The 8,356-nt window shown below is 32.4% G+C and overlaps 1 pseudogene; it reads right to left on the bottom strand.

The window, feature by feature from the left end:
- Window positions 1-5,717: 5,717 nt before the first annotated feature.
- On the bottom strand, window positions 5,718-7,176 carry LOC121242401 (annotated as a pseudogene).
- Between the last annotated feature and the right edge of the window lie 1,180 nt (window positions 7,177-8,356).

Below are 8,356 nucleotides of genomic sequence, written 5' to 3'. Positions count from 1 at the left end.
TACCGACAAAAGCCACCTATTGGTTTTTATTTTTTTACTTAGTGATTAAAAAAATATTTTTTTAATAAATTTTTGACTTTTTTGACTTTGTTTTCTTTTTAAAAATGTTTAAAGAATTTAAAAAAATGTTTGAAAGAAATAAAAAATAAAAACAAGATTGACCTTCTCGATAGAGAGTCTATGTGGGTGTAGCAGGTCCGTTTAATTATGTGAATTTTAGATCAATATCAATTGCTTATTATAAGATGAGGCTCACACTACTTATTCCGTGACAAGAATCGAAAAAAATATTGATATTTATATGAGGGAGGGTATTGAAAAATAATCTCATATTTTTTATAGATAAGGTCTTGGGTATGCTTATAAGGAATGAACAATCATTTCTTATAAAATTAGTTTTATGAGATGAGTTAGATTAGTAAATTTGTTCAATTTACACATTTTAAAATTGTATTTATTAAATTGTAACTATCTCTTTAATTTTATTTTTTTTAAAGAGTAATTATATAAAATTTCGACCCGAAATATTAAAAATAGATAAAAGTAAGTAGAATAGGCAGGTGCAGATCCGTGAACCAAAAGTATTCAAGGATATTAATGAGAATCAAAGATGAAAATGTATAAATCCAACTGAGGCGGGACCCAGAAACCGAAAAGAAAGTTTGAACAAATTCATAATTCATAAAGGCTTTTTTCACACCCGAAATAGTTGAAGGAAAAAGAAATGAGACACCACCAAATCGATCCCAACCTGTGAATTTGTGACACCATTATTATCCTACTCTTTCTACCTTTTTTTTTTGGTCATTGGTGGGTTAGGAAGATGATCTTTTCATTGCACGGCAATCAAGGAGTCGTGACATGTTTGTCATCTCCCATGCGGACTGCCATTCTTCTCCACCTGGAGGAGCTTTTGAGAATTACATTTGGCATCATACTTGTCCTCTCCATAACAATTACTTATTTTAAAAAATAATATTATTATGTCGCCTTATTTTAAGTTATTGAAGGATGTGGAGCTTATATTGCTGTTAAGCAATAAATGATACAATCCACTGCTAACATCAAAGACATGCATCTTATTTTTTCCCTTGTAGAACTATAAATTTGAGTTACTAATTTCAGATTAAAGTTATGTCAGATAATACACTACAAGAAAACTGCTTATTTGTGATCAGTTAATTCTAGCAAAATGACTATTTACAATTAAAATAAGTCTGTTTTGATCACAAACGATCTTTTCATCGCAATTAAATGATCACAAAAATCTATTTTTTTTGTAATGACATTGATAGAGCCTGTATTCATTTACCATAATGTATGAATGAATCCATTAATAAAATTGGAATAATATTCTTTTTAGAAAAAAACTCTATCAAAAACTAATCTTAGGCCATCTTATCTAATACATTTGTGATGAAATTTGGATGGGATGGAAGACAAAATAGAAACAGTATGGAAAAATGAAAACACCCAGCTGGCACCAAGAGTATTAGAAATAACTGTAAGTAATGACAAATATGTGCTGACAATGCCAACTCATGGAAACAAAATTATTTGGGAGAAAAGGACCCACTTACCAACGACTGGGTTTCGGAAATCTGTTGCGACCCAACGTGCTCACTGTTTCGTAAAATGAGAGAGACATGCATGAATGGCACGGAAATGCCGAAATGGGTTGCAGTTCTTCTACAGGCAGCCTTCTACGTGAATGGCTAGGAAATGCCTAAATGGAAATTACGTAATGAGTTGCAGTTCTTCTACGTGAATGGCAAAGGAATATTTTTTCTTTAATTATAGTTGACGTCGAAATGAGACTTCCTATGATAGGATGGGTGTACCATGTGTCTGTACTGCAGAGTACCTGCTAATTACTCCAGATTCAGGCCTTGGATTGAAATCTCAAAGACATGACCCTGGCCTTCACAGACCTTATACAGTGAGACATTACATGCGCATAACTACACAGCCAGAAATGCACTCAAACACAGAATGCACACAAATATGCATGCCATTGAATAATTTGCTAGAAGCTAGTAAGGGCATCACAGACAGTATGATGGAAGGGCCATGTTTTTTTTTTTTTTTTTATTGGCACCGGGTCTCTGAGAACAAAGTCCTGACTATCTCGGAGATGTACAAGTCCTCGGGAAAGAGTTTCCCACAAGTGCACCTTTGGTAATTTAAGGGAAAGTTCCCCCAATCCAATGGCCTCTAGAAATTGTTCTCAAACAAGAGGATTCAAACCTTAGACATGAAGGGAGTATACCACCAAGACCAAGGCTTTTACCACTTGAACCAAACCCTTAGAGGTTAGGGTCATGTTGTAATGAAGAAAGGATAGCTAGAAACAAGTGTTGTAAGTGCTGACTTGAACTTTTAGTTCTATTGTCAATACCTTGCGATTCTCCAGTCAACCCATCTGATCCAACTGAATATGGCAAAATCCCAGCTCTAAGATTCTAGATTAATTTTGAGCTTGGAATGAGCAGGGCATCAAAATTAAGTTGCATTATGGGTGTCCCGTTTTGAACTTGGGGTTGAGCTTGGTATGACCTCTGACCTGACAACCTGCCTGAGTTGCTGCCCCATTGATGAGGTCAGTTATGAAACTGATTACTAAAAGCTCATTTGTCTTGCAAAACAACGAAGCACAGAAACAGTGGTAACAAATCATGCTTGACATATTAAATGCATTGAGCATACTCCACAGCTAGTTACACAGGAAAACACCTCTTATGTTTTAATCTTTTTTGTCTCTTTCTCAGATATATAAGTTTGTGAGATTTATCAAAATGTCCCTTAAACTCGTGCAAATACTTAGTTTTATCTTCTTTCTTGCGTCAGGCTTCAGAGCTGCAGACAACTATGATGGAAACACTAGAAGCTGTTGACTTTGAGAAACAGAAGCATAATAATACTAGAAGGGAAGCTTTTGCCAGATTGGCTAAACTTGAGGTAATTTAACCTATTTCGGTGTCTATGTTTTTCTGTCCCCCCTCTTTCTCTCAGGGTATATCTTCTAGATATGGAAGAAAATGTTCCCTGCTTTATTAAAGTTCAAGCACTGCAGTTATCAGGTCATAATCCTGTTACTAAATGTCAAAAGTTCATGCAGACTGCTAATGCTGATCTTGCAAGATCCCTTGCTACTGTGCAGTGGAATCTTGAAGCGCAGGTATGATGAGATTCTTGATTCAAATGAATGTTAATCCAATCCATGAGGTCTTAACCAAATTTCTTATTGGAAGAATTTTTATGATAGTGGATGAGAAAATGTTTTGGAAACTTTAATGACTTTGAATTTTATGCTTAGCCTGTCTTTTAATTGTCTTCTATTCTTAATTATTCTAAATCTTTTCCAAATACTTCAAACAAAATAAAAATAAAAATTTCAAATCTTATTACTTATTACAATTTACATAATACAATATTTTAATCTCTAGAGAGAGTAAGAACAAATAATTACACCAAAAAGAATATGTTATTTTAATAAGTTTTGTTATGCGTTTTGTTCTTAACTCTAACTACTCCCATAACTGTGTTCTTTGGATTGGGACTGCTTTTGTAGTGTGAAGTCATATCATATATTGCTCATGCCATTAAAAACTCAAGTATTATGCTTCAGAAATCTTATATGATTATTTTTAAAATCATAGGTTTTAGGTCCTTTAAAATTAATGCTCTAAGTAGCAATTGCTTGGGGAAATCTACAATTGCCATATAACTCTAGTTTTGGATGTAAATAAATATGTATTCACTAGAAAATGGAAATTGCTTGACCAGATACCAAATAAAACTGAAGTTGCAGGTCTACAAATATTTTTTTTTTTGATAAGTAATAAGATAATTTTATTGATAAGTAAATAGACATAGCCCAAATACACAAGAAGTTTAGAAATGAAAACACCTAAATACAAGCTAGGAACCAGAATAGGCTAAGGGCCCATTTAGGAACACAACTGTTCTCAGGTATTCTCAGATATATCTATTTCAAATATCACTCAACAACTGTTCTCAGGTATTCTCAGATATATCTATTCCAAATATCACTCAAAAATAAAATATTTTTCAATTTTAAATTTTTAACTTTTTCATATAATCATTATCTAATATTTATAACTTTTCCAAACTTCTAAACAAAACATAAAAAATTATACAACTTTTTCAAATTTTAAAACAAAATAATATAAAAAATTATATTCAAATAATTTTTTAACTTTATAATATTTTTATTCAGCATTTTCTGTTTCCTTTCCCAAAAACCCAATACAACATCTTAACTCAAACTATTTCACTATTATTCATAAATATTATAAGATATTCTTACGTATAAAAAATATATATATTATGAGATATCCTTAGTATCCAAACAAGCCCTAAAAGCAAATCATGAAGATTATCTCTATTCAATACAAGAGCCTTTGCCCAAATACACAAATTACTAAAGAAAAACTCTCTAAGTTCTCCCATCGAGCATTATCTCTCTTTATAGCACCGCCCATTCCTTTGACCCATATGATGTAAAGAAGACTATTCGTATAATTTAAATTTGCAGAATGTTGATATTGCCATGGAAGTGTTCTGAAAACTTTTATATAGTAACCATTAATTTGCACGCTGAAAACAAATTCCTATCTTAAAAGCATATAGTTGACTTCTTGCATGGCATTTCTAGGCTAAGTTGAGATTTGAATAGTAAGTTGAGATGAGAAGATATGAGTTGATATGAAAGTTGAAAGTTGAATAAAATATTGTTAGAATATTATTTGTTTTGGAATTTGAAAAAGCTCCTATCTTCTCTCATTTATGTCACATCCTCCCTTTCCTCTTGCCACCCTGACTTCCCTCAACCTTTTGTCCCCTCCTTCTGTCTCTAGTTCTATGCATGCAATACATATCACCCAACATTACTTCAAAATATCCGTTCAGCAACCCTTAGTACTTGGGAATTAAGAATTCAAAATAATAATCTCATAGACAACGAGAGAAAATTAATATCCATAAATATAACTGAGATCAATCTTAGTTTGTAGGTAGCTTGATGGACATCGTAACATTTATACCAATAAACAATTTCAATTTTTTAGATGAATAGGTGTAATTAGATTTCATTAAGAAGGTAATTTTGAAATCCTTACTTTGAATCTCTGTTCAACATGATTCCAACCATAGTCTTCAAATTTGTATCTATCTTTTAGGCTAGCACTCATTGAAGGCTTTTTTATTTTTTATTTTATTTTTGTGAAAGACAGTGTGGATCAAACTAGTGTTGCTTGTTATTTTTTAACTGCAATGACCTATTAAAAGAGAGACCCGAATACGGGTATTCATTATTCTAGTATTCATTACCCAAATAAGGGTATTCATATATTATTCTAGTATTCTATAAGATTACCGAAAGCAATAGGTATTATATATATAGTTTCAACTGCACCTCCACGTCTGTATCAATTGACGTTACTTGAACAACATATAGTTCTCTACATTATTATTATTACATAACATTATTAAGCATATAGAAATTCAATTGATCTAACCAACTTATGCAAAACTATTGGTGGAATAATTAATTATCGGTCATCATCCAGTGGTTTCAATAGAAGGTTTCGAATTATGCTATCTTGTGTGATAGTTGCATTGGTAGAACTCATGCCCATATCGATTCTGAAAGAGTGTGTGAGTGTACTGAGCAAGTAGACCATATATTCTTCAGTTTAATTATCCTTTCCCCATGGATGCTTTTTCATACTTCTCAATCCCTCTAGCTCCATGGCCAATTCAGTTATAGTGGGCCTATCCTCCTTTCTTACCCTTAAGCACCTTGTTGCAAGACTAGGAACTTCCTTTGATACCTCAATATTACTGTCATTGACAATGTGATCTTCAAGAATTTGAAGTAGACGATTCTCTTTAACTGCAGAAACAAAGTACATTACTAGGTTTTTATAACTTTCAGGTCTAAAGGAAGAAATTGCCTTTTGACCTGTTAATAGCTCTGCCAACACGACCCCGAAGTTGTACACATCAATCTTTTCTGTTAGTTGGCTAGTATGAAAATACTCAGGGTCTAAGTACCCAAGAGTTCCTTGCACCAAAGTGGTTATTTGTGTTTGATCAAGAGAAACCAACCTTGAAGCTACAAAGTCAACCACTTTTGTTGTGTGGTTATCATCTAAAAGTATATTTGTACTTTTCACATCTCTATGTACAATTGGCAGAGAAATTTCAGCATGTAGGAATGCAAGGGCTCTTGCTGTTTCTGCTGCTATCTTCATACGCTTTTCACATGAAAGTGAAGATGCACGACTTTCATCATGGATATGGTAAAAAGGAGTCTCATTTGTGAGGAATTCATAAACTAGTAACGACCCTTCTATTTCAAGACAACAACCTAATAGCTTGACAACATTCCTATGGTTGACTTGGGTAAGCACAATCTCCTCATTTATGAACTGCCCAATTTGATTCTGATCACAAATTTTAGAGTTTTTAATTGCAACCACTTTATTATCAGGTAATAGGCCTTTGTAGACAGCTTCTTAGCCTCCTTTGCCAAGGACTTTACTCTCATCGTAGTTGTTGGTGGCCTTTCTAAGCTCGTCTGTGCTAAAGATCTTGGTTGTCTCCATAGGCCTTCCATGATTAGAGATTTTTTTCTATAACATTAAGCCACCATTCTGTTGGAAGAATTTTTTTTTGAGCCTCATGAGGTTCCTTCTTTTCAATCCCAAAAGTAATGAAGAACCTTCTAAGAGCAAGACTAAGAGACTTATGTTGATACCTGCACAAAATGTACGTTCAAACAGAATTTTGACCAAAGTCCAATTCTTCAACATGTTCATATTAATTAGTGAATATATACCAATATAGATTGTGTAATTTCACCTTCAATTATTGTGCCAGAGTCTAAGAGCCAAATTTTAAACAATGTGTGCTAGCTGGGGTAGGTACCAACCACCCTTTATCCCCATCATGCTTGCTGGCGACACCAACGTTTTGAAAGAGTTGATTATAGCCTCATTTCGAACATGATAGATTATCACAAAGTGGTAATCGACTGTAAATATAATTTCTCTTAATTTAATTAGGACACATTTCCAACCGTTGCATGGAAGGGGTGGGGGAGTACTTTGAACTCCCCATTCTCTTTTATTATCTAGGTTTTTTTTTTCCTTTTCTTTTAATTTTCAGCATTTTTCTTTATTTTATTACATTTCTATTTTTAGATTTTTGCATGTATTGAACAAATGTTTTATTTTTTAATTAATTTTTTTAGGGTTCAATTTTATTGTTTTTACTAAGGGCTCGTTTGGATAGTGAGATGAGATGATTTTAAATGAGTTGGATAAAATATTATTAGAATATTATTTTTTAATATTATTATTATTTTAGGATTTGAAAAAATTGAATTATTTATTATATTTTGTTTGCAAATTTGGAAAAATTGTAATGATGAGATGAGTTGAGAGTTTTTTGTATCAAAACGGGGTGTTCGAATTAAGGGGGTTCTTATTAAAAAATAAAAAATGATTTGCAAGCGAATATATGAAATTAAAAACTCAACAATTAATAGGATTGTAAACATGATCAAAATTCTAATGTATGACTACATGTTTACGTCCTTTACCATCCCTAAGACCTTGTTTGGTTACACAGATGATATGAAATAAGATAAAAGTTGAAAGTTGAATAAACTATTATTAGAATATAATTTTTATTTTGAGATTTGAAAAAGTTGAATTATTTATTATATTATATGTGAGAATTTTTAAAAGTTGTAATGATTATGTAAGATAAGATAATTAAATGAGTCTTCTCAATTCATCTTAGTAACCAAACCAGCCTAAAATTAACATAATGATAACTGGTTGTAATTAATTATCATATATGGTATAAGCACTATATATAGAGAGATACTTACAGAGTGTAATAATGATAGTCCTAGAATTGCTTGGTTTAGGACTGCAACTTGTTCCTTCTCTCCTCCCATCACCTTCGTCCCCTTTTGGGCAAGAACAATTGAAATACCCCACATGGTTTATGCATGCTTTCTCAACGCAAGGGTTTGAAGTTGCACTCATCAATATCTGCAACACAATAAAAACCAAACATACTCATGTAAGAAAGAAGAAAGGCTCGTGCTAGAATGATACGTGCCAGCTAGCTTAAAATATACAAGGTCCTAATCACAAATCAATTTTTCATGGCATGTTCCATTCTTTTTTAAGGAATCGAGCTTGCATAATTTAATAAGGGTATGCTAGCGGGTAGGCTTGTATTTACCACTCGACATACAGTTAGTTATAATTTTATTTTAAGTATTTTTTTAACATTCTTAGTTATTAAGAAAAAA

Source organism: Juglans microcarpa x Juglans regia, chromosome 8D (assembly GCF_004785595.1).
Source record: "Juglans microcarpa x Juglans regia isolate MS1-56 chromosome 8D, Jm3101_v1.0, whole genome shotgun sequence".
In the NCBI taxonomy this organism is placed as follows: domain Eukaryota; kingdom Viridiplantae; phylum Streptophyta; class Magnoliopsida; order Fagales; family Juglandaceae; genus Juglans; species Juglans microcarpa x Juglans regia.
Note: the sequence above shows the minus strand (reverse complement) of the source record. Positions and strands in the feature narration are given on the sequence as shown.